We start from the raw sequence: 26,752 nt of genomic DNA on the forward strand, positions 1-26,752 counted from the left end.
AAAAATAAAAATTTATTTAAAAAAAAAGCACAAAACAAAATTAAATGATCCAACGGTTGAGATGGGAGTGGGAAGGGGTACTCTTGTATCATTAACAAGAGAAGTTTCCTGAATAATAAATGTAGCTGGAGAGATGGCTGAGTGGTTAAGAGCCCTGGCTGATCTTCCAGACGACCTGGGTTCAATTCCCAGGGCCCACATGGCAGCTCACAACTGTAAGTTCTAGGAGGTCTGATGCCCTCACACTGATACACATGCAAGCAAAACACCAGAGTGTAAAATAAATAAAATTTTTTTTAAAAAAGGAATATATGTGTTCAACCCCCAGAAGCAATGGGAAAAGCAAGTAACCTACTATTATTTATAGAAAAAGGAAAGGGAGTGGGGGAGGGGTGGGTGAAACACAGGCATACCTGGCCAGGCTGGATACATGAGTCTCTGCTGGAGAAGTTGCCAAAAGCCTATGTGGGCAGACTGCAGAGGCAGGAGCTCTCCGTGAATGCGCATGCCCAATCCTTTACCAGCCTGCGCTGATCACAGGCATCCCTGGGTCCTGTATGCAGTGGAGTCAGATCAGGGCACAGGCAACACAATGGTCACAGATGAGGGCAGAAAAGGAAGGCTCAATGTGCAAGCAAAGGAAAGCAGTGCGCTTTCCTTCTTGTAGATGGGGTCTCACGCAGCCCTCCCTATCCTCCAACTTGCTATAGGTGCTGAGGATGACCTTAGACTTCTGATCCTCCCATCCCCTTCCCTGGGATAACAGACATGCACCAACGAGGCCTGATGTCCAGTTTATGTGGTGCTAGGAATGGAACCTGGGCCTCAGGCATGCGAGGCAAACACTGTACCAACAGAGCCCCAGCTCTACAAAGACAGTACCCTTAGGAGTTTAGTGAAATTAAAAAATAATAGCTTAGCATTAAGAGCTTCAGAGTGGAGTGTAATGTTTACTTTCAGCTCTATCACCAATTTTGGAAGAGATGAAAGTATTAATTCCTCAGAAATGGTAGGCGAGCGAGTTTCCTGGCGTGCTAATTTTTACCTTCTGTTAACCAAAATGTTTGAAGACAACTTGAATGTGCCACAAGAAAACACTCCGAGGTAGCTGCGGAGCTGCATGCACAGGCCAGTCATTCCCGGAACACAGTCCTGTCTCTCTTATACTCACTCGTTGTCAAGAGCAGCCCAATCAGGAACATTTGCATGTTACGCTGTAATATTATCCCCTCGGTGAAAGAGGAAGTGTAATTGCAGCCATCAAGACGTGTGGAGGGGACCAGAGAGAGCTCAGTGGCTAGGAATGCTTGCTGCTCTTCCAGAGGACCCAAGTCTGCTCCCAGTGCCCACATCAGGCAGCTCACAACCACATCCCTAACTCCAGCTCCAGGAGATCCGGTGTCCTCTGCTAGCCTCTGTGAGCACCCGCACCTAAGTGGCAGGCACACATGTCTACATATACAAACTAAAAACAAGGGGCTGGAGAGATGGCTCAGCGGTTAAGGGCACTGACTGCTCTTCCAGAAGACCTGGGTTCAAATCCCAGGATCCACATGGCAGCTCACAACTCTCTGTACTAAGATCTGACATTCTCACATAGACATGCATGTAGGCAAAGCACCCATGCACATAAAATAAAGGTAAGTTTTAAAAATAACTAAAAGTAAATTAAAAAAAAAAAAGAGTTTATGTAGAAGGAGCTCACAGCAGGGGCTCCAGTCCCAGCCCATCTTTCAAACCCAGAGAGCCCCTATTCCTCGTATTTTTCCAGCTCTCTCATTGGCTCTCCAGAGTCCACAAACTGTATATGTGGGTGTGAGTGTGCGAGTGCGTGTGTGCGTGTATATGTACATGCATGCAGAAGCCAGAGGTCAACTGCAGGTGTAATGTCTCAGGGGCTGCTCATCTTACTTTTAGAGACAATGTCAGCCACTTTCTCTAGAACTCACCAACTGGGCGAGGCTGGCTGTGCAACATTGACGAGGGTGCAACATTGACGAGGTTGCTTGGACCCAAACCCGGGTCCTCTGGAAGAGCAGCAAGCACTCCTAACTGCTGAGCCATCTCTCCAGCCCCGAGAGCAACATTTTAAAGCTATCCCTATGAACGCCCATACATACGATGTTATTTTGGGATACAGATCGATAAATAACACCACTAATCAAACTAATTCAACTCGGGTAATTATTCCAGAAGGTGTCATTTCTTTCTCCTCCCTAAAATCAACTGACTGGAGAGGAAACGAATGGGAAGCAAATCAGCAGAGCAGCGGGTTTCTCTCAAGGTGCAGAAAACGACTCAAGAGCAAGTCAAGGTTTTCTGCTAAGGCATATTCATTACCCCGGCAGGAGGCGCGACACCATCTGGCACCCCTGTCCAGGGGAAGGCACACTGCTCAGAATCAATTCTGAACCTGAAAGGCGAGCAAGTTTATTTTTGCTCTTAAAAGGGAAATGTATGCACAAAACGACAAGGGCATATATGTCTGCATTAGGCATGCCGGAAACATTAACAAGACAGGAACGTGGGCTCCAACAGCAGGATCCAGCAGAAGCTAGCTTTCATTGCAAGTGATTAAACGCTCTCCCAGAAAACCCCACTGGGCCTGGGCAGCAACTCTTTAATAAGCCACAAAGACTTGAGGCATGCGAGCAGAGAAAACTGCCCGGGATCCATGGGCACCAGACTCAGACTGCAGAGGCCAGGCCAAAGGACTCCAGGGCAGGTCTGAGGCCAACCAATATGGGAGCATGGGAGACATCTGTTGGGAACCAACTGTGAGACAGCCTGCCCTGTTTGGTTCTCCCTTGGGGAACTGGCTCTTTTAGAAACTCAGATTCTAACATCCTCTTTTTCCAAGTGAAAATTTCCCCCGGATAGTCATTAAAAAAAAAAAAAAAAGAAAGAAAGTCAGTGCTGGAAAAGAACAAAGAAAATTCAAATATCACTATATCATTCCATGGACTGCAAATATGAAAGTGAGATCTTGATATGAAATAGATATGGGGCTGGAGAGATGACTCAGCAAGCAAAGTGCCAGCAGCCACACAAGCCTGCGGAGGACTTGAGTTCAGGTCCCCAGAGCGTTCATAAAAGCAGGGCACAGTGTGCAGGCTCAGGACCCCCAAGACTAAGTTCTCAGCACAAAGGAGGACAGAGAGAAAAGAATAAGAGACAAAGGCAGGAGATAGAGGAAGGAGGTGGGGGGGAAGGGGGGGTGGATACAAGGAAGAAAGGAAGGGGTATTCGCCCCTGAGGGCGACAAAGGTCTGCCTATGGATAGAGACTGACTTAGCACATAGGGCACATAGGAAAATGGCGGCTTATAAAGGTTCAAGGGGAAACCCTGTTAGGATGCGGTGTTTAATTTTGACTGGGCATGCCAATTAGATGAGCTTAAGGGGCTTTTGACTGCGGAACTCAATATTTTGAGAGCTGGATCTCGGTAGTCGACCTCAGGAGGAGGAAGTGGCCAAATAAGAAAATAGACTTTGGTAGCTAGCTTTAGGGATGTAATGTAATGGCTTTTACCAAGACAAAGGGAGAAGGACAAAGCCTGCCAGAGCCACGCTTGCTTGCTCACTTGGCCCCCCAAGCTGGAGTTGGCCGGAGTCCCATCACAGTGATGTGCAGCTGCCATCCCAGCACTTCTGTGGGACAACGGGAGGCAGAAACAGGACAACCCCAGGAGCTGGCAGGCTAGACACTCCAACACCATGATATATCCCAGCCCTGTGTTTCTGCAATTTTCTTAGAATAAAAGAATTGCCTAATACAAGATGAGAGCATTTAGGTTTTTAAAACAGTGGCATTACATACATATCTATTTCAGAAAAGCGGTTCCACCGCATAGTCCCCAGTAATGTAAGAGTGTGGATATATCCTGTGCTAACAAAGTTTCTATTGTCCATACCTAATATTATATAAAAACTGGGATGACTGGTTTCCTATTATATAAAAACCTGATGACATACATTCAATTCCTAGGATCTACATGGTACAAGGAGAACCCACTCTTGAGAGTTGTTGCTTTCCACACTCAACACCCACACAGTGACACACGCAACCCCCACCTCCACCGCTACACACCTCCACCACATACACAAACAACTGCTACAACATTTAACTTCCACTGTACAGATGGGGAAACTGAGGGACAGAAGGTAAAGTACTTTTCTTCAGCTGGTGGTTGGAAGAACTTGAGTTTAAGCTTTCAGCCACCACCTACCTGTCCTGTGTATGAGCTGTCCAACTGAATGAGGGACAGCACCATATTAGTGACCAGCAGAGACTACGGGAAATGTACCCAGCAAGCTTCCTGCGGTGGTTTGAATGAGAAAGGCCCCCCCCACAGGCTCACGTATGTGTATGCTTAGCCCCCAGTTGGTGAACTGTGTGGAGGGAGTAGGTGGTGTGGCCTTGTTGGAGTGGGTATGCTGCTGTGGGTGGGCTCTGACGTTTCAAAAGCCCACAGTATGGCTCAGTGGCTCTCTCTCTCTCTCTCCCCCTGCCTGCTGCCTGTGGATCAGGATGTAAAACCCAGCACCATGCCCACCTGTGAGCTGCCATGCTCCCCACAATGAGTGTGTGTGTGTGTGTGTGTGTGTGTGTGTGTGTGTGTGTGTGTGTGTGCACGCGCGCGTGTGTCACTGCCTTATCTGCTTGTTGCTGACACCGTGGCAGCACCATTCATGGGGCAGTCCCCTACATAATAAACACACTTCTCTGTTTCAGAAACTCATACCGAGAGTTCCACACTCCTACAGAGTAATTTGAGAGCAGGGAGAGATGGCTTGGAGCTCAAGAGAACATGCTGCTCTTGAATATTTTTCGAGAAAGGGTTTCTCTCTGTAGCCTTGGCTGTCCTGGATTCGCTTTGTAGACCAGGCTGGCCTCAAACTCACAGAGATCCGCCTGCCACTGCCTCCCTGAGTGCTGGTATTAAAGACGGCCACCACCCCAAAAAATTAAATCTTGAAAATTCAAGTAAGTAACCTGGACTTATTATTACTTTGGCAAGTAGCTAGCTGCCCTGAATTAATCACAATAAAATAGCAGGTTTGGGGCACTGAGGAGATGGCTTGCTCAGCCAGGAGAATGCTTACTGTGTGAGCATAAGATTTTGAGTTGGGATCCCCAGCATCCAGTGAAAACGAAGTGTGATACCATGTGCCCCTCAGCTGGAACTGGGTGGGTTGAAGGCAGGGGACTCCGTGGAGCATGTTGGCGAGTCAATGTAGCTACAGAAGTGCCTCTCAGGCTCAGTGAAAGACCCTGTCCAAAAACTAAGGTGGCAAATGACTAGGAAAACACCCAGCGTCCACCTCTGAACTCCACACAACTGAACATGTTTGCATATTTGCGTGTGTGTGCACAGATACACACACACACACACACACACACACACACACACACACACACACACACACGATGGCAGACTTTTACATTTTCTTGTGTAAAAAAAAAATTACAGAGGGTTGGCAAGATAGTTAGGAACTTGGTAGGAAGCCTGATAATTTGCGACCTACAAGATAAAAGGAGGGAACTGAGTTCTTTGGGTTGACACACTTTCATGTGTGCACTATGACATACATGCCTCTCATACATATCCTGCAACACACACAAAGTAATAATAAATAAATATAAAAATATTAATTTCAAATTATGAAACACAGAAATTCTACTTCTGGGTCTATATCTATACTCCCAAATAACTGAAAATAGAGACTTAAAAAGCTCCTTGCATACAGCTGGGCATGGTGGCACACGACTGTCACCCCAGCACTTGGGAGGCAGAAGCAGGTGGATCTCTGTAAGTTGCAGGTCACCCTAATGTATAGAGTTCCAGGGCTACATAGAGAAACCCTGTCTCAAAACAAACAAACAAACAAAAAATTCACATACTAATAGCCATAGGAGCACTGGTCACTGAAGGCAAAAAGGTGGCAGTAACCAGCGTCCATCCACATCTGGTGGCATCTATTTATTATTCAGCTTAAATGACATGGATTACTACTTGGGACACTATACCTGGGGTTGGGGGAGGGGGAGGAACGAAGGCCCCTAGGTAAGAACACTCATTGCACAGACATGAGCCCCTGAGTTTGGTTTCCAGAAATAATCTTTAAAGCAAACAAACAAACACCAAGAACAACCCCAGCTGAACAAAGTAACTTATACTTACAACCCCAGTGCTAGGAATGGAAAGCGCAGGCCAACGAGGGAACACGTGTACACGTACTCGCACACACAAATGCACCTGTACAAGCCCAAACATACAAATAAAGGCGATGGAAGGTAAGAGCTGGGCCTACGCCAGAAGACAAATCACACCAGAGCGAAGTGAACGTGGCCCAAGGACTGCTGCTGTGGTGAGGTTTGTAGGGACCTCACAACCGAGCTGCTGCTCCCCGAGGTCGGGTCTTGTGGGGACAGGAACAGAGGTGCAGAAAATGTTGCCAGCCACTGTGGTAGCAGGGAGGAGAATCAGGGGTTGGTGGAAGAGCTCAGCCTTGAGAACACAGGAGCAAGAACAGCTTACTGAGTGCTGCGCAGCAGGAGGGCGGTGGGCTGGCCAGTGATTAGAGTCAGCCTGCCTTGCAGGGCAATGGACAAGGGGGCTGGCTCTCTATGGGAGAAGCATTTTTTACTAGAGAGTCCCTGCGTGCAGTCTCCTGGCATGTAATTCGTGCCATGGGAAGGAGGGCATTCCAGATTAGCCAGGCACAGCCCTGGGGGGGGTTAGCAGGAGCCACTGTGCAGCCTCATTTCCAGTTGTACCATTTCTGCCATGCACACCACAAAACAGGGTCATGCAAATGAGAGTGCTCCTGGCTGATCTACGTTCCCTGGGTAGGCATGCTCATCACAAAGCAATACCCAGGGTCCACCCAGGTTTCCGTGACCTTCCTAGGAAGAGAACCTTCTAGCAATCAGAGAGATGGGCACCCAGCAGCTTCCTGTACACACAAAGAGGATTCAAGAAAGTTATAGAGACACACCCATGAAGGACAGTGCTCAGAAGCTCTCTGTAACTCATTAGATAGAAGGCTGCTATAAAATCTCTGTGACCAGCTTACTTACTATGCAACTAAACCAAGTTACTCTGAAGCAACAGTTTTCAACCTGTGGGGTTGCGACCACTTTGGCAGCTGAGTGACTCTCTTCCACAGGGATACCCTAAGATTATCTGTATACCATATATTTACATTTTGTTCATAATAGTAGTGAAATTACAGTTATGAAGTAGCAACAACAATAATTTCCTAGTTGGGAACCACCACAACAGTAGGGACTCTATAAGGAAGTTTGAGAACTGCTTTTCTAAAGAAAAGCTAGAGTGACTTAAGCCAACCACATACACTGGTGGACTGGTGGACTGGTGGACTGGTGGACTCTGAATTAGAGCAATAGCACCCAAACACAGAAAGAACTAGGGCCTCCATGCTCAGCCACCATCTTGAGCCTTCTTACCTTGCATAGAACATGCTTCCTGCACACTAAAGCACATACTTGGACTTCGTCTCTGCTTCCTAGGGGGAGAGGGGGGGCGATCCAGTCCTTAGAATTTCCTGACTAAAAGGAGTGTTGTGACTCATGAGCGCCTTTGATCACAATCTAAGTATACTAAAGGGTGAGATGACTCAAGCAGGGGCCAGCCAGCCACCAGAAAGAGCAACCGTGTGACAATGAGAGTGCAGGGCCATGAGGCAGTGCAACTGTGGGGAAAGGAAACCGAAGGTTGCTACAGGCCACAGTCTCGTGCACAATGACCCAGGAGAGACTCTGGATTCTGTGTCCAATGCAGGATAGGGTGGGAGACCGTGTAGGTATGACAGGAGGGTGACAGGAACTGAGTCTGAGACCCTCCAAGACCTTACCCTTTGTGACTCTTTACTTGACTGATGCTCGCTTACATTCTTTATAAATAAATTAATAGTTACCAAGCTGAGGAGATATCACAGTGGGTAAAGTGCTGACCCCAAAAATCATCCAAGTCCCTAGAATCCACTTGAAGTTGGACACGCAGCCCCCTTCTCTGCCCTAAGATGCCAGGCAAAGTGAGGGGAAATCCCCAGAAGCTGACTGGCTGGCTAGCTAGCCTGCCATGGGCATTGGAGAACAAGAGACCCTGTCCCAAACATGGTTGGTTCGAAGGCAAAGGCTGGTACCCGGATTGTGTCCTGACCTCCACAACCACACCATGGTGTGCATGAGCCCACACGCACCTGAGCATACACATACACACACGTTCCTGGGAACTCTCGTAAATGACCTGGAACCTACACAGCAGGTGTAAGGATTCTCGTTAGAGGCAAGTCCTTTTGGGCTAAAGGGGTCTGCATGAGTTCTAAGGGGGTGCGAGATTGAACTGCAGTACTGTGGCTGCAAAAAGAACACCCCTCTCCACGTCCAATCAGCACAGATGCTGCACACTGGTGCAATGCCCAAGTTCAAGAAATACTGCCTTCGTATGTGAAAGATTATGGCCAACTTCTTGTGATCGGAAATCTTTCCCCTCTTAGTAACAAGAGCTAAAATATTAGGAAACGGGTGTGGTACTTAAGCTCAATTTAAAGGGCTTTATCCTAATGACACTCTGGCTTCATGGTGGTGCAGAAGATGTGTGTGTTCAGTGGACACCGCAGTCATGTGTCTCACTTTGAATTTGCATTTTTTCCTAGAATAGTGAGTGTGTGATAGAATGTGGTACGGGGATGCAGCAAGCCATATGTCCCTGCCATGCAATCGTAAGGGGAGCAGGTGACACTCACAGGCCTTGTCCTTCCTTCAGCCTAAGGTCACATGGACCCCAGGACGGGTATGAATGCAGCCTGACAACATCATATTGCAGTGTCAAAGGGTTGGACACCCTGGCCCTTTGGGTGTCCTCAGAGCTACAATCATGAGAAAGTTGGGCCTTTGGGCATGTCTGTGGGGGACTATGCTGGTAGGTTCATTGAGGTGAGAACCCCTACCCACTATGGGCAGCACCATTCCCTGGGCTGGAAACCTGGACTGAAAAAACAGAAGAAAGTGAACTGAACGGCAGCATCCTCAGTTTCCTGAGTATGGATACAGTGTGAGCATCTTTCTCCAGCTCCTGCTAGTGCATCTTGATACACTGTACCTTCCGGACAGGAGCCAAAGTAAGCCTTCCCTAAGTTGCTTTTGTCATTGTATCTTTAACTCACAAACAGAAAAAAAAAATCAACGTCTTTTCTTGGAGATAGTTCCAGAACAGTTCCACATATAACAACCATCACAGCAATTTCAATGGAGGGACAACTCTTACCCAAGTCTTACAAATGAAAAGACGAAGGCACAGAGCCCTAAAAGGACTTACCCAAGGTTATAAGATGAAGGTGACAGAATTCAAAAGAAGCTTTTCTGTCTCCAGTGGCGGTTGACAGGCTGTGACTTCTGGCTATCCACCACTCTCCGCCAACCCCACCCCCACTAGCTCACCATTCTGACCACGGCCACCTGCTGTCCCGTCCCTAGGAAGAATGGTTTGCAATGATAAAATTATCCTACTGGAACTGCAGCTCAGGAAAATAAATTCTGGGAACACAGCACTGAGGGGAAGCTAACTGTTTCTCTGGAAATCTTTTCCAATGAAAATATAAATTAACAACAGGATGTAAGTGGAAGTGACAAATTTCACTGCAGCGAGCACGTACGTCCCAAGCCATCCGTTCTCTCTTCATTGCCACCTCACTCACTGCATTCAGAGCCTCTCCATGGCTGCCCCGTCTCCTCTCCTCCATTCCTACTATTTAAACCCCGCAGCATGCAACACTTCTTTGCTTTTACTACACTGATATCGCAGTTCGGTGTTTTCACTGTGTTGAGTGCAGCAATTAAAGCCTCAGACAGCTGAGGTGGTAATTTTTCAAATAAAAATTATATGCTTGGAGCTAGGGATGTGGCTCAGTTCATAGAGCGCTTGCCTAGTGTGTGCAAAGCTCTGAGTTGTATCCCCTGTACCACAGAAAATCATCGTCACCTCCCCGCATAGAGAGTTCAAGGCCAGCATGGCCTATGAAGCGAGACCCTGTCTCAAAAAATAAGAACCACATTCATAAACCATCTACTGTTCTTAAAATAGTTCAACAAGAAGAAGGTCAGTATGTAAGGGATTTTTAAAATTAAGTGAACTATCTTCTATGAACTGCAATATCACCTGCTGAGCACTGCACCCAGAGTCCTTACAGTCTCACTGCTTTAGACTTTAATGATACATTAAAGCCCTTCGGGGCTGACAAGATGGCAGAGTGAGTAGCAAGGCTTGCTGCCAAGCCTGAGGACAGGAGTTCAATCCCTGGGCCCCATGTGGTGAAAGGAGCGCCCTGATCCCTGCAAGCCAACCTCTGATCTCTACAGCTAAACCTTGGTGCCCATACAATAACTGAAGTGTAATTTAAAAATTAAGCCTGGACCAGTCACATAGAAGGGGGAAAACACCAACTCTGCACCTTTAAGCTCGCAGTTCCTGCTTTTTTAGCAAGTCTCTATCTAAACATAAGGCAGGGTGTCCCCTTAGCCCGGAGTTTGCAGTGTAGGCTAGACAGTCCGTCAGTGAGTCTTAGAGATCTGCCTGTCTCGGCTTCCTTAGCACAGAGCTCATAAGCATAGCGATTCTGTCAAAGACATTTTTATTTTTAATGTATCTTTTTTTATGTTTAAGATGTATATTCATATATGTCTCTGTTGGGTGTGTGTACATATGAGTGCAGTTGCTGACAGAGGCCAAAAGAGGGCGTCAGGTCCCCTGGACCTGTTATGGGTAGTCGTGAGCTGCCAGAAGTGAGTGCTGGGAACCAAACTCAGATCCTCTATAAGAACAGTACACATTCTTAACTTCTTAGGCAGTGAGCCATGTCTCCAGCCCCACACCAGCGCCTTCCCCGGTACCCCAACGTGGTCCTTCATGCTTGCAAAGCAGGCACTTTGTACCTAAGTCACCTCCCCAGGCTGGGTGTCCAACCCTTTGGCACTGCAATATGATGTTGCCATCTGCAAATCCATCAGGCTGCATTCATACCCGTCCTGGGGTCCATGTGACCTTAGGCTGAAGGAAGGACAAGGCCTGTGAGTGTCACCTGCTCCCCTTACGATTGCGTGGCAGGGACATATGGCTTGCTGCATCCCCGTACCACATTCTATCACACACTCACTATTCTAGGAAAAGATCCAAATTCAAAGTGAGACACATGACTGCGGTGTCCACTGAACACACACAGCTTCTGCACCACCATGAAGCCAGAGCATCATTAGGATGAGGCCCTAAACCAAGGATTCTGTGGTACCCACGGGTACCTAGATGTACAGTTACTGACAGCAGCAGTGACCCATCACTTAGATCTAAAGGACATTATCTCTTTAGAAGTGCACACGGCCACTGGCTAGGTTCAGAATCACCCTAAAACTGTTGCACCCCACTCCCTCCCCTAATCTCAGTTCTCTCATTCTGAGTGTCAGGGCCTCTCTCAATTAAGAGCAAAGAAAGGCTTTCCTTTGTGTCATCCGCTTTCTATCAAGTCTGCTTATCCCTATGGCCTCTCACGTGGAGACCCTCCCAGCTGTCCCTCCCACAGCGCAGCCACGGCCCCTCCACTTAGTGTTATTTCCCATTTAAAGACCCAGAGTCGCTCTCAACTCATAAACACATGAGCCTTTTTCTTCTTCATCTTTTTTAAAATCCAAATGTAGTTTATGGCACAGGGCCAGTTCTCTGTCTCACAGACAGCAAGGCCACTCTGGGCTGCTGACAGGCGACATGATGACAGGCCATCAGGTTTGCAGCCTCCATTCCTTTCTTCCAAGTTTCCTCTGTTCCTTACCTTAGTGTATAAACACGTCACCACGAGGCCTGGTTTGAGAGCTGGCTTTCAACTGTAGCCCAGGACCCTTTGCTTAGAGGCGGTGACTACAGTGCAATGGGCCTTCCCACGTCAATTAGCAATCAGGACATTTGACCTAGGCAGCTTGTCAGCTGCAGATTTTCACGCAGCTGACTCTAGGCTGGGTCAAGGTGACCGTTAAAGAAAACTAGGACAGCCTGTCTCAGAGCAAGAGATGGACGCTGCCTAAGGAGTGACACCTAAAGTTGTCCTCTGTCCTTACAATCAGGTTCATACATGTGTATGCACAAGTGCACACACACATACACACACACACACACACACACAAGATGGAGTCTAGCTAGAGGTCCTCAGGTTACTTAGGATTTGCCCTCAACGAGTATTCAAAGCATGCCATCTTAGGTATGCAACCATTTCTCCCTTTTTGGCATCGTGGCTCCGAGGTGAGTAGGCTTCCCCTATAACGTGCCACCATGACACACTGTCTCACCATAGGCCAAACCAACAGGGTCAACCAACCATGGGCTGATGCCTCCGAAACTGTCTAGATAAGTCTTCTCTTTATAAGCTGCTGTGTGGCAGGCACAGCTGACACTGATGAATTGCTCTCACCCCACGTCAGCAGAGGCAGGACCTGATAACATGGTGGAGGACGAGGGTGAGTCACTCTGCCACTTCAAGGGAGGCCAGCTATGTTCCTACTTGCAGCCATCCACGTGTAGAAAGGCCATGTGTGCCATGTCTACGGAAGGCTATTTAAAGGATCAGAACTGTAGAGCCATCTCTGACGTGGCTTTCACGTTGTAAATGTCAGTGACAGCCACGTCTGTTGCTTATGGGTCTCCTCCAACACCAAGCTGACAACAGCCCAAACCAGCGGCTCTGGGGGAGGCTGACAGACAGCTGCTCTTTCAGTCGTCATGTTTGGTTGAGCCAAGGGGCCCCCAAAAAAGGTGGCTGACTATGGCACACCAAAGTCAGAGGGAGGGGGGAATGGGGGGAAGCGGTGACAACTTTAGGTGGTAGAAAGACATATCCCAGGAGTCCTGCATGACACCAACACATCCGCCTGTTTCATGAAGGCTGTCAAACCCTCACAGAGGTAGAGAAAAGAGCAGGAGGGAGGTACGGAGGCTGCCAAAACAAACAAACAAACAAACAAACAACAACAACAACAAAACAGTATCTAAAACGCAAAATACGCAGTTTCACGTAGCCCAGGCTGGCCTCAAACTCACAAAGTAGCTGAAGACGGGTTCAGAACCTTGATCCTTCTGCCTCTACCTGCACGGACCCAGGACTACAGATATTCACCCCCACGGCCAGGATATACAGAAGCAGAGATTACGCTCAGGGCTTCCTGCTTGCTGGGCAAACACTCTACCAATGTGATCAGACTCCAGCCCGATACTCATGTCTAAGCGTAAGCTCTGACACTGGAGAGCGGAGACAATACACACCGCACTGCCTTCCCTGAGGCCAGCCTTGGTGTCCCCAGCTGCCATCCCCAGATACCACTAAACCAGGTTCATGGAGAACAATCCCTGTGCACAGCTTGCTCAGTTACCCAGGTCCTACAATGATTCTCCTTCTCATTAAGCAGGTTGTGGGCATTTAATATGCTCACTGTATTTGAGGGGGCGGTGGTGGGGGAGAAAAATCCCACATCCTTAGAGATTCAAAACGCCTTTGAGCTTTCAAAGGAGATGCTTCGTATTTCCCTGATTTCTCCCAGAGGGACAGGCTCTCAAGGTGACAGCTAGAGAAAAACCACAGATAAAAGTCACATGGTCACATGACTCGTTAGTGCTAACTTTAATTCACGTTAAGTCATTCCGAGGGCATCGCCTGCATGGTTTGGCCCCTGTGATGTGGTGAGAGTCTAAGTGTGTTCAAAGACCCACATACATAAAAGAAGTAAGAATTAGAAATGTTTAATGTTGCATTGCTTCGGCCCCATAACCTTGACATCCAAATCTTCTCTGCATGCTCTACTCCAAGTTTGCCAAGGTAACTAATTCTTGGGCGCGGGTGGGGGGTGGGGGGAGTCTGAAGCACCACAGGGGATCCAGATGGTTGAAAAGACACACTTAGCAAACTTTTTTTCTCTATAGCACAGACTCAATATGGGGGACAAGGAAAAGAACTTCAGCAAGTGTTTCCCATACAACAAGAGTGAAGGGACTCGGGCCAGCCCCAACATGGCAAACATGGTTGTGGCAGGCCTTGCCCTTCTCCCCCATCCCCTCCGCCTCGCTAAAAGCCATTAGCTTACATCCCTAAAGCTAGCCACCATGGTCTATTCCCTTATTTGGCTACTTCCTCCTCCTGAGGCTGACTACCAAGGTCCAGCTATCCAAGTATTGAAGGCCAGCAATCAAAAGCCCCCTTTGGCTCACCTAATTGTCATGCCCAATTAAAATTAAACACCTCATCCTAACACAGGGTTTCCCCCTTTATCTTTATAAATCGATATTTCTCCATGGGTCAAGTCTGTCTTCTCTCTATCTAGAGACAGTCCTTTGTCTCCCTCAGGGACAAAGACCTCTGCCCTCTCTCCCTTGTTCCCTTCCCCCCTCCCTCTCCCTCTATCTCTTGTCTTTGTCTCTTATTCCTTGCCCTTTGTCCCTCAGGGCAAATAAATCCCCTTAGTGTTGAGAATTTAGTCTTGAGGGCCCTGAGCCGATACCAATCACTTTACACAGAGACGGTGTGATCATTCTGTGTGGGAGTGCATATGGTTAACTGGCTTGTTCTGTGTCGGGGTGTATATGGCATATGTGTGCCATGTGTGCAGAGTGTGTGCACTTGTGTGGTAGGGGGACCTGAGCCCATATGTACACCAGGGGACCAGGAGGCCACCAGGTGACCGGCTCTATTATTCTCGGCTTTATTTTCTTGAGTCAGGGTCCCTCACTGAACCTAGAGGTAGGATGGCAGCAGGCAAGGCCCAGGAAATCTCCTGTCTGCCTCCCGCCCAAAGCCCCAGAGCACGGGGGCATGGGGATACGCCTGACCACGCCTAACTTTTTATGAGGATGCAGGGGATTTGGACCTGGGTCCTCACGCATATGTGGCCAGTGCTTCCTTCTCCCCACCTGCCAGTTCCCACATGACACAATCTTTCGGGGTCACGCTTTTCAACTTCACAGTGGCTTTACATACAGTTAAGTTATAATCCACCCTGTCAGCCCTGGGGCTGGCTGCTTTTGAAGGGGCCACTGTCGCATAAGAATTAGTGGCTATCTAGCTGGAGAGATGGCTCAGAGGTTAAGAGCACGGGCTGCTCTTCCAAAGGTCCTGAGTTCAACTCCCAGCAACCACATGGTGGCTCATAATCATTTATAATGTGATATGGTGCCCTCTTCTGTTGTGCAATTGTACATGCAGGCAGAACATTGTATACATAATAAAGAAAGAAAGAAAAAGAATTAGTGGCTATGATCGAGCTGAAAATTCACCAAAATCCCTATTTGGTAAAGATTGCATGAATTAATAAACAGACTCCTGTTAATTCTATAGAGATAAGACATTTTTGCCCAATTAGCCTGGGAGCTCTAGCCTACTCTTTACTTTCACTAGTAGAGGCCAGAGATGTCCCCTCAGGATTATGGGTGGCAAGGAGGCACCCACAGGACTCTAGAACCACCATATCTCTACTTGGTTTTATTTCATTTTGTGTTTCATGTGTTGGTATGTATGTGGTGTGTTTGTGTTTGATGTATGTACATATATGAGTATTTCTTTTTGAGACAGGATTTCATGGAGCCCAGGCTGGCCCCAAACTCTGTACATAGGCAAAGAAAAAAAGACAGCCTCTGATCTGCCTACCTCCCCTTCTGAGTGGTGGAATTAAAAGTCCACTATAACCACTATATACGGTTTTATGCGGTGCAAGGGATGAATCCCATGCTTTATAAGTACTACATAAGCACTCCACTAACTTGGCCACATCCCCAATCCGATAGTTGTATTTTTTTGATGTTTCTATAAGATAATATCCGACTCAAATTCTTGGTCCTGTCTCTCCTCCAAGGGCAAATGCTGTGATCTCTGTGCTCAGGCAGGACGCAGATTTGCTGACTGCAGTACTTACGTGGTGTACAGGACACCCTTCCGAAGTCCACTTCCGGGTGAGGGTCACTCCTAAAAGAAAAAAGACAAAGGCAGAGAGACGTGAGCCACTGCATGGAGAGGCTGTCAAAGAGCTTGTCTGACCTCGGTTTCTGACTGTTGGACTCAGATGCCTAAAAGGGAGATGTTCTTCTCCTCCAAGACATTAAAGCATAGGGGTTAGGAGACAGCTCAGGGGGCAAACGTGAGGACCCGCGTTTCATCCCAGAACCCAAGGGATGATGGTAGGCACTTCTAATCCCGGTTATGACAGAGATGGGAGGTGGAGAGAGACAGACCCCTCAGCTTCACTCGATGGCCAGCCTAGGCTATTGGGTGACGTTCCAGACCAGCGAAAGACTCCATCTTTAAGAAAGGCGGATGGTGCCTGAGTGCAGCAGGAACAAAGCTACTGTCAGTAAGGAAGGGGGAACTGTACACCAGGTCCCAGAAGGCGCTAAAGCTTTCTTACCAACTCCAACATGTCCCTGGCTACAGCACATTAATATACACCGCCACACATGGTTCCGAGCACACACAGAAACAAACAAACTCAAAAAATGACTCTGTTACCAAGCCAGAGGAGCTGGCACAAAGAGATTTAAAAAAAAAAACAAAAACAAAAACAAAAACAAAAACAAAAAACACCCCAATTCTAAGCCTGCTCCTTCAAACACAAGACAGTACTTAATAGCTGCTTCACCGTGCGGCATTAAAAATGTCCATTCTGGGGACTGAAGAGATGGCTCAGTGATGCAGGGAGATGACTGCTCTTCCAGAGGACCCGCACCATCCCCCACAGCAGGCAGCTCAGGGCCACCTGGAGCCCCAGCTCAGGTGATCTGACACCCTTTTCTGGCTTCCTCGGGTACTACACTCACCTGCACAAACCCACACACACATACATATACATAATTTTTTTAATAAAAAAAATAAGCCCATCTTAGAAACATGTCTAGTATACACTGCTTGCCTATGATTTAGCTGAAATTCTCCCTTTGTAACAATTTTCTTAAGGAGGCACTGGGGAATGTAGCTCAATAAAGTGTGTGCAAGAAGCCCCACGCTAGCTACCCAGCACTGCATGAAACCAACTTGTGATGCATGCCTATAAACCCAGCACTCTGGAGGCAGAGGCAGGAGGATCAGATCCAAGGTCATCCTCAGCTACAAAGTGAACTTGAGACCAACCTGAGCTACATGAGACCCCCGAAACACACACACACCCAAAAAAAATCAGGTGGGAAGAAGAAAACATGTCTCCGTCTCTCACACAATAAATAAGTCAATTAATTAGTTAATTAATTAAACTGGTTCTGACATCCAACAGATGTCTCCTCAGAGACCTTTAAAACAGCCAAGGAGGGAAAGAAAAGATCTGACTTCACCACCACCCCCCAAAAAACACCCCAACTAGTTATGTCTTCTGAAACTAACCAACTAGCTCTTATTCTTAAAGACTTTATTGAAATGTGTGCTATAAAATAGTTTTTTTTTTAATCCACCTGGGGACAATTTCCTCTTTCTAAAGACCGTGGCATAGAACTATTCACAGCAGCAGCATCCTCATCCCTATGTACAGGCTCTCGGCAATACCAGAGGAGAGGTAGAGGCTCCTTGGGTGCAGGCTGAAATCTCAAGTGTCCCAGGTCCACTGTCTCTAGGAAGCAGTCAGGGCTTGATAAATGTTTACCGATGGGTGTGGTTGCATCCATGCCAATGCCTGTGTGGACCCTTTTTGGACAAGCTTCTGTCTGAGATAGCTCCGAGTGAGGTTAAGCAGTGGATTCTGGGAAAAGATTACAGTAAAGAACAAAGGCACCAACTCTGCTAACTCCACTCACCGAGATGTGTGGTATTGTTTATATGGGTGTACATCTGTCCCTGTGCATGCAGAGCTGCGGGCCACTGACTCTCTCCACATTCTTTTTTAAGATTTATTCCTATTTATGTATGTGTTTTGTCTGCATGTATATATGTAGCCCACACGTGTGCCTGGTGCTGGAGAAGGCCAGAAGGCGGCACTGGATGCCCCGGAACTGGAGTTACAGAGAGTTGTGAGCCTCTGTGCAGGTGCTAGCAACCAAACCCAGGTCCTCTGCAAAGCAGCGAGTGACCCTAACCACTGAACCGCCTCTCCAGCCTCCACCTTACATTATGAAGCGGGGGTTTTCTCACTAAACTAGGAGCTCATCAAATTCTGCTAGGTTGGCTGCCCTGTGAATCCAGAGATCCTCCTGTCTGTGTCTCCCACAGTGCTAAGGTGACAGATACATGTCACTCCACCTGGCTTTTTACATGGGTTCCCAGGATCCAAACATGAATTTCCCAGTTTAAGTGACACTCCCTTTAGGGACTGAGCCATTTCCCTAGCCCCTCAAGTAATTCAATTTTCTAAAGAAGATTCCTCAACATTTTGTTCATCATCAAAACTACATCACATGAGCAAGTCCTGTAGGTCAACAACTTAAGAAACACAGCAATGGTAAAACTATCAGATTCAGGGAAATGTGCATGACAAGGTCAGTTTTTAAAACCTGTTTGATTTTTGATTACACGGATGTGTGTGGGTATGTGCACCACATGCAATCTGGTGTCCTTGGACGCCAGAAGGGGGCATCAGATCCCCCCTAAACCTGGGGTTACACGTGATGTGAGTGCTGGGAACCAAACTCCTGTCTGCAACAACAACAGTACGTGCCGTTAACCACTGAGCCATTTCTGCAGCGCAGCCAGGGTGTTTAAACCTTCACCTCCCCAAGAGCTTTCAAGTCTTGATTACTTTTCTGAAGCAACACCCAGATAGTTACGACGTACCTTAAACACTCGATAAGCTACTTCCCAAATCATGGAAGGAACACTGGCTCAGGGCATTTGCGCAACCTGTGGTCAGTGAGACGTTGAGGAGCGGTTTACTTTTACCCTTGGCAACGCTTTAATGTTCAAGTAATCTTAAATCTCATTTCCTGCAGAGCCGAGTGTATAACGGTAACCATTCCAGACCCACTGTCCCCTACCAACTGAGCAACATCAGCCCCAGATTTTCCTTTCTTATTTACACCTAAGCCATAAAAGCAGTCACGGAGGTCATTTAGTGACACGTTACAGCCATTCCTAGCTCTGTCTGTAAGGACAATGACACAGGAGGTCATTTCCCCTTCCTGAGTTTCAAAACTGCACACTGCCACAGTCTCTACCAAGCCGATACCCTCTGTTTCTTCTTGGGCTTCTGCATTGACTTCCCACACCTACGGGGTCTCATGTAGCCCAGGTTAGATTTCCCACATATATGGGGGGGGGTGTCTCATGTAGCCCAGGTTAGCCTCAAACTCCATACACAGCTAAGAATAATCTTAAACTTCTGATTCTCCTGACACCAGAGTGCTGGAATTAAAGCACTGTGGGCTGTACCACCTGGTTCATGAGGTGCTGGGGACAAACCCAGCACTTTCCGAAGGCAGAGGTAAGTGCTCTGCCAACGGAGCATCGTCCCAGCCCTGGGCTTCCCTTTTTCCTAGTTGCATCTGAACTAGGAAGCCACTAACAGAGGTTATGAAAGTATGGTGTCATCTTGAATGAGGAATAAAGCTGCAACCTCAGGGGACAGCAGTGACCACCCAGACAAGACTGAAATCTCATGTTTAAGCAAAATTTATTTCGTTTGGTTTCCACTTTGCATGGAGCCACTGTAAAAAAAAAAAAAAAAAAAAAAACCTACCAACCAAATACTCCACCTGGGAAGCAACGTGCTCTACGACAAGTCTGTATCAGGTCCCTTGTCCCCTCCCAGCCTGCACCCTGAGTAGGTCAAAGGTGCAGCACGATGAACCAGGCAAAGCACCTGAGACCCAAATATGCTGGGGATGGTGCCCCATCCACTTACATGTCCCAAGTCCTTTCTACACTATGCCCACGACCATCTACGCCATCTCAGGCCTAAATACCCTCCCCCAAGCCCACCCACACTGTCCACAGGCCACACTGCACCATTCCCAAGCCTTACCGATTTCATTCCCAGGTCTACCTATGCCATCCCCGCTCAGGATCTGACGGCACAGGATGATGGAAGCTGGTTCCGGACTCCTTGGTCTCCCTTCCCCGAACCCTTCATCCGCTTTGGGTCTGCACTGCCAAGCGGACCTCTTATCCCGGTTTACAGTTAAGCAGCTTTTGTATTTATTCCCTATGGGTGATGCCCCTCCCCTCCGTGGTCACATGTGCCGCAGCTCCTCCTCCCTTCCTGTACTTTAACACCAAAGACAGGGGTGGCCAACTGGAAACACCAAAGCTGCACTGTCTGTTCCTTAAGTAGTTAAAAGGAGTCTGTGGCTCTAGCTAAAGTACCTTCATGCTTAGAAAGATCTCAAACAGTAAGACCAACCGGTCGTGTTCACGGAGCACAGACTACAGACGTGTATGAGCTGTAAGTCACTCGATCCTCCTGTTCACGCATCAGGCAGTCATCTAAGCTACACTGGGTGGGAAAGCTGAAGTTGTCACATAGTGAAATTCTGTCCAAAAACATAGATTAAGAATCATCTTCTGTTTGGTTGTGTATAAAGGAGCATGTGTATAACTTTATAGGTGTAGATGCACTGTGTGTGTGTGTGTGTGTGTGTGTGTGTGTGTACATATGCGCATACCTGTGGAAGTCTGAGAAAAACCTCAGGTTGGCGTTCCTCAGGATTCTGTGAACATCAGATATTTCACAGGGTCACTTCTTTCACTGTCCAGAACTCACCAAGTAGGTTGGGATGGCTGGCAAGCAAGCCCCAAAGAGTCAGCTGTCTCCACCTCCCCAGTGTGGGCTTACATGTGTGCCTTGCCACACCTCCCCAGCGTGAGCTTACATGTGTGTCTCCCCACACCTCCCCAGCATGGGCTTACATGTGTGTCTCCCCACACCTCCCCAGCGTGAGCTTACATGTGTGTCTCCCCACATCTCCCCAGCGCGGGCTTACATGTGTGTCTCCCCACACCTCCCCAGCGCGAGCTTACATGTGTGTCTCCCCACACCTCCCCAGCGTGAGCTTACATGTGTGTCTCCCCACATCTCCCCAGCGTGAGCTTACATGTGTGTCTCCCCACACCTCCCCAGCGTGAGCTTACATGTGTGTCTCCCCACACCTCCCCAGCGTGAGCTTACATGTGTGTCTCCCCACATCTCCCCAGCGTGGGCTTACATGTGTGTCTCCCCACATCTCCCCAGCGTGGGCTTACATGTGTGTCTCCCCACATCTCCCCAGCGTGGGCTTACATGTGTGTCTCCCCACATCTCCCCAGCGTGAGCTTACATGTGTGTCTCCCCACATCTCCCCAGCGTGAGCTTACATGTGTGTCTCCCCACATCTCCCCAGCGTGAGCTTACATGTGTGTCTCCCCACATCTCCCCAGCGTGGGCTTACATGTGTGTCTCCCCACATCTCCCCAGCGTGGGCTTACATGTGTTTCTCCCCACATCTCCCCAGCGTGAGCTTACATGTGTGTCTCCCCACATCTCCCCAGCGTGGGCTTACATGTGTGTCTCCCCACATCTCCCCAGCGTGGGCTTACATGTGTGTCTCCCCACATCTCCCCAGCGTGAGCTTACATGTGTGTCTCCCCACATCTCCCCAGCGTGAGCTTACATGTGTGTCTCCCCACATCTCCCCAGCGTGGGCTTACATGTGTGTCTCCCCACATCTCCCCAGCGTGGGCTTACATGTGTGTCTCCCCACATCTCCCCAGCGTGGGCTTACATGTGTGTCTCCCCACACCTCCCCAGCGTGGGCTTACATGTGTGTCTCGCCACCCCTGGCTAGAGGAGTCTCTACCATCAGAATGTACAAGTTAATTTTCAGTTTTAATTCCAGGTATTTACTTAACTTCAAAACTGATAACATCTCCCCATTTCAATGGGCTTTTTCACCCCGTTTCTAGAGACTCTGTTTCTAAATAAGGCAGAACTGAAATCAGTTCCAACTCCTGCAACCCATGTAAGACCAGCAAGGTGACTGCCCAGTTCTGTTTTCTAGGTCTCGGACAAAGGTTATCACAGCGCCTGGGTAAGAGAGCAGGGCTGCCTGAGCCGAAGCTTAAAAAGCAGGGCATGGAGAAGGGGCAGGGAGAGCGGGGGACTGTCTCTGACAGGAACTCTGGTGCCTGTGATTTGATCACTGCCCCCTTGGCCGAGAGGCCCTGTGGGAACACAGAGCAAGGGGATGCAGGCTATCCAGATGAGATGGGGGGGTGGGGGGGGAGGTAAGGAGGGCCCTACCTGTCAGAGGTCTAGGGGAGGGGAATAGGGCAGAAAAGAGAGCGGAGGGCGGAAACAGGAAGAAAAGAGGGAGGGGATTACAATCCAGATGTAATGTAAATAAATCATAATAAAACTATGTATTAAAAATAAAAGAAGCAGCAGCATGGCTCCCAGCATCATAGAGGCCTTGAGCCCTCTACACATATTGGCAACTACTATGACCATGGCTACTGTTGCTTTAATGGAATAATAAATTCCACCATTAAAGAAAGTAGTTCTGGAAACAGTGCGTCCACCTCCCAAGTGTGTCACAGGTGTACGCCACGACGCCCCACAACTTATCTCTATTTACATTTCACCTCTAAAGTTTATTACATCACCAGACAGCAGAGCCTCCACACAAAACTGAACATGCCATCCCAAATGAGACACAGAATTTCTATCTGCTTCAAATTTTACTATAAAGGCACCAAGGACTTAATCATTTTTTGAGACAGAGTCTCACTATATAGGCCTGGCTGGCCTGGAACTCAGAGATCCACCTTGTCTCTGCCTCCCAAGTGCTGAGACTAAAGGTGTGTGGCTTAATTGAAGGTAGCCAGCCTGAGCTACCACACCCGGCCTAGGGGCTAAGCTTAGGATTCCAGTTTTAATAAACCCTGAGTGGTGGCAGAGATCTGAAATCCTAGTAGTCATGAGGCAGAGGCCATAAGAACCCAGAGTTCCCGGCCAGCCTGGGCTACGTAGAAAGGCCAGCCTGGGCCCTATGAGAACCCATCTCAAAAATCAAAAATAAAACATAATTTTATTTGCAGAACCATTCCCAAACTTTGTACCTGCTCAATTGTTGTATCTGTAGCGCCCCCAGAGAGCCACACATAGCAACGGAGGCATCTTCTGAGAAACCAAGAGGAAACCTCAGACTCAGGCCTGCTGAGACTGTTCAGGGATAAAGTGATTACAGCATAAGGACAGGAATCCGATCCCCAGCACCCAAGTAAGAGCCAAGCATGGCCGCCCAAGGCAGCACTGGGAAAAGGAGGACAGGCCGGTCCTGGGGTTTGCTGCGCAGCCAGTCAGTCTAGCCCAATTAGCAAGCTCCAGGTTCAATAAGAGATCCTGTCTCAAAAAAAAAAAATACAGTAAAAAAAAAAAATACAGTAAAAAACTATTTAGGACAATAATCAATGTTGACCTCTGGCTTCCACATGTACATGCACACACAGGTTTGCACACCTACACACACACACACACACACACACACACACACACACACACACACACACACCCCTCCTCCTCGGACTTCATCATAAATCTACAAATCAGGAGTTATGGTGGGCCCGGGCAAGGAGTGACGAGAAGGCGGGGCAGAGTTTGAGATTCACCACCCACAGCTATAACCACGTGAGCTGGGCCACATCACTTCAAAGAGGACCTCTGCTTATACAACTCTGGCTTTTCTTTTTTTTTTTTACCCCCCCCCCCTCTGCTCCTTAAAAACTTGCTCTCGGATGATGTCAACCATTCCTCTCTATTTTTAATTCCTCACGATGAGGCTGCTGCTGATTCACTCAACACCTTATGCTGTCACTGAAATAGGAAGGAGCCTCTTCTCTCTCACACCCCTAATGGAAGGTGACTGCTGCCTCTTATCCCTAATGTAATTACAGGAACACTCGGGTGGCAATAGCATGTCCTCTATCGCCCTCGGTAAGAGCTGAGCGCAGAGTTATAATTACAACTCTCCACTCTCTTCCATAATGGGCTCACCATACTGTACTCTCTGAAACCCATCTTCCCACACTTCCTAGGAAGGAAATGGGGAGAGCGAGAGCAAATGTGGCTAACTGTAAATAGAGATCCAAGCTGCAGCTCTCGGGGCAAACCTCCCAGGACTGACAAGAAGCAAATTCACAACAATGGTGTGGCTTCTCTCATATATATATATATGAACAAAGAGATTTAATGTTGATTTAATGTTTTCTAGGGGCCTTTCAGGGACCTCATGACAAAGCACTGACTAATTATCAAAGCAGAGGGAGCATAGGAACACGTCCCAAATACCTTCACTGCACCTTTAATCTGCCAAGGTGTTTGTTAATTCAGAGAAGGGACTTTCATACCTGCGGTGTGAATACCAACATGTTATTAATTTCCTTTGCTTTCTGATTAATTTCACACTTGCCACTGCGCAAGAAAGCAGAGATTAATGATGTCTGGGAGACAATGCCGGGTTCTTGTAACATGCTAAATCAACCTCAAGCGTGAGTAAATAGCGGGCCCTGATAAGGAAATGATAAAGGAAGCGCCTGTGAACGTATTAACACCCAGAAACCCGGAAAGTCTAGTTACTTGTCTTCCCGGCAGAGACACGAAATGCTGGAATTCTGAAGCCCGCACTGTTCTACAATTTCAGGATGACAGAGTGATGGGTTCATTTATCAGACAACGCTGCAAGTCTCAACGTCACTAGAGACACAGTCTTCAGTCTAGTCACATCCTCTCCTTGTCTTAGCGCTGCCTGCCGATCATGTCACAGTTTCTAGTTAAATACACGGAAGGAACAGCGTCAGCTGCGCCAATAGGCATGAAGAAAGGGAGAGTTCAGTGCTTGCTTAATACACGTGCGTCCTAGCACTTGGGAGGCAAGAGGCAAGAGCATCAGAAGTTCAAGGTCATCCTTGGCTATAAAAAGAGTGTGAGCCCAGCCTAGGCTACTTGAGACCCTGGAGAGAGAGAGAGAGAGAGAGAGAGAGAGAGAGAGAGAGAGAGACAGACAGACAGACAGACAGACAGACAGACAGAGACAGAGAGAGACAGAGAGAAGAAAGAGAAGAAAGGAGAGAAGAGAAATAAGGGAAGGGGAAGGAGGGGAGAAGAGGGGGGAGAAGGAGAGAGGAGGGGAGGGGAAGGGTTCTAAATTGTTCTCACGATTCATTCATTCCAAAGAGTCAGACTTACATGAACATAGTAAAAACCAGCGCCCTCAGCAGGTGACTTGCCTGAGGCAATGGCCTCCAAGGGCAGGTGGGGGCCGCAGGGGCCAGGCGTGCCCTTCATGGGCAAGGCGGGTAGGCACCATTGTGCCCCTCACCTTCATCTGCATCTGTCCGGGTCTCAGCAGTGAAACATCCCATGCCACACTTCTGCCCTCAGAATGCGGTTGGTCGAACACGCACAGCAGCCAGATACTACTTGCCGAAGGCCTAAGAGAGACATTGACGTTATCCTGGGGAAACGTCCCTTTTCCAGCTTCACCTTGAAGGGTCCAAAGCCCACTCAAGACCAGCGGCTGCAGAACATTCCAAGGGACCAAGCCAGCCTGACATACATCAGGATCACACCGAAGCGTCTTACAGCTTTAGCCAGTGCTGTGAAGAGGGACCGAAAAGACAGCGCACTTGGTAAGTCCTTGCCGTGCAAGCATGAGGCCCCAAGTTTGACCCCCAGAACCCCAGTGAGCACCCATGTGTGGTGCTGTGGGCTTGTAATCCCAGAGCTGGGGAGGTAGAGACAGGCAGCTCTCTGCCAGTGAGAGGCCTCAGCTAAACTCACAGAGTACAGACAGTATCTGAGGAATAACACCTGCATATGTGCATATCCCACATACATACCTACATCCACCTACGTACCCCACCCCACCCCACCCCCACACGTATGACTTTCTCCTTGGAGGTATGTATGTAAATAAGCCTATTTCTTCCAGAGCCTAAGAAAGCCGTCTAGCCAGAGGTCAACGTTCCCTCTTTTTCTCCCTGAACATTCAACTCCATCACCCCCTCACACAGATACCTGCCTCTCCTCTCAGCAAAGCTCACCTTGGCTGAAGGACCCCAGCGACCTGAATGAACACTGGCCCTGTCATCCCCATGCTCGCCTTAACCATCTCCTCCCTAGGAGGCCACGACAGCTTCCTAACAGGCCAGGTTTTCTCCAAGCTCATCCTACTCCCAAGCCCCAATGCACTCCTCAATCCCTGCCAGGTGAACTCTCAGGAGTAGACAGACAGATGGACAGACAGACAGACAGACAGACAGACAGACACACACACACACACACACACAACCTTCCCACTTCCATAATGAGGTTTAGATAAAACCTCTCAAAGGCCTGGTGCCCCCTTGATTCAAAGTCTGCTTAGCTCAGTGGTTCTAGCATAGAGTCCTCCATATCATTCCTACAGCAATTCCCTGCCCCCCCCACCCCACCCCCGCATGAACCCCCTCCCCACATCCTTGCCACCCTCCGCATCTTTCACCTTTCACACTTGGTGTGCACACTCCTCTAAGCAGACTCTCGGCTCCCACCAGGTACACATCTTCTATTTCTCCCTAGGTCTGGCTCAGCATCTTACACAAAACTGACGATAAATATTCGCCAACCCACGGAGAATCTACAGTTACTGTTCATGATTTTATTTACTATTCTCACAGTGGACAGTCAGACCTTTCTGGTCATTCCCCCGACTCTAATGAACGTTTTGTGTATGTTTCACACTTCTGAAGCTTAGTTGCATCTCCATCCTGGTATCGGC

The 26,752-nt window shown here is 48.3% G+C and overlaps 1 protein-coding gene across 2 annotated transcripts in view; it reads right to left on the bottom strand.

Moving 5' to 3' along the window:
* MGAT5 (alpha-1,6-mannosylglycoprotein 6-beta-N-acetylglucosaminyltransferase) overlaps positions 1-26,752 on the bottom strand; it is a 280,628-nt gene that overhangs the window by 216,874 nt on the left and 37,002 nt on the right. For both annotated transcript variants that reach the window (XM_084785708.1, XM_084785707.1), the window contains exon 2: positions 15,964-16,013. The gene's annotated coding sequence lies outside the window, so the exon portion shown is untranslated. The remainder of the gene's footprint in view (positions 1-15,963; positions 16,014-26,752) is intronic.

Source organism: Acomys minous (genome assembly GCF_964271855.1).
Source record: "Acomys minous genome assembly, chromosome: 1".
Taxonomy (NCBI): domain Eukaryota; kingdom Metazoa; phylum Chordata; class Mammalia; order Rodentia; family Muridae; genus Acomys; species Acomys minous.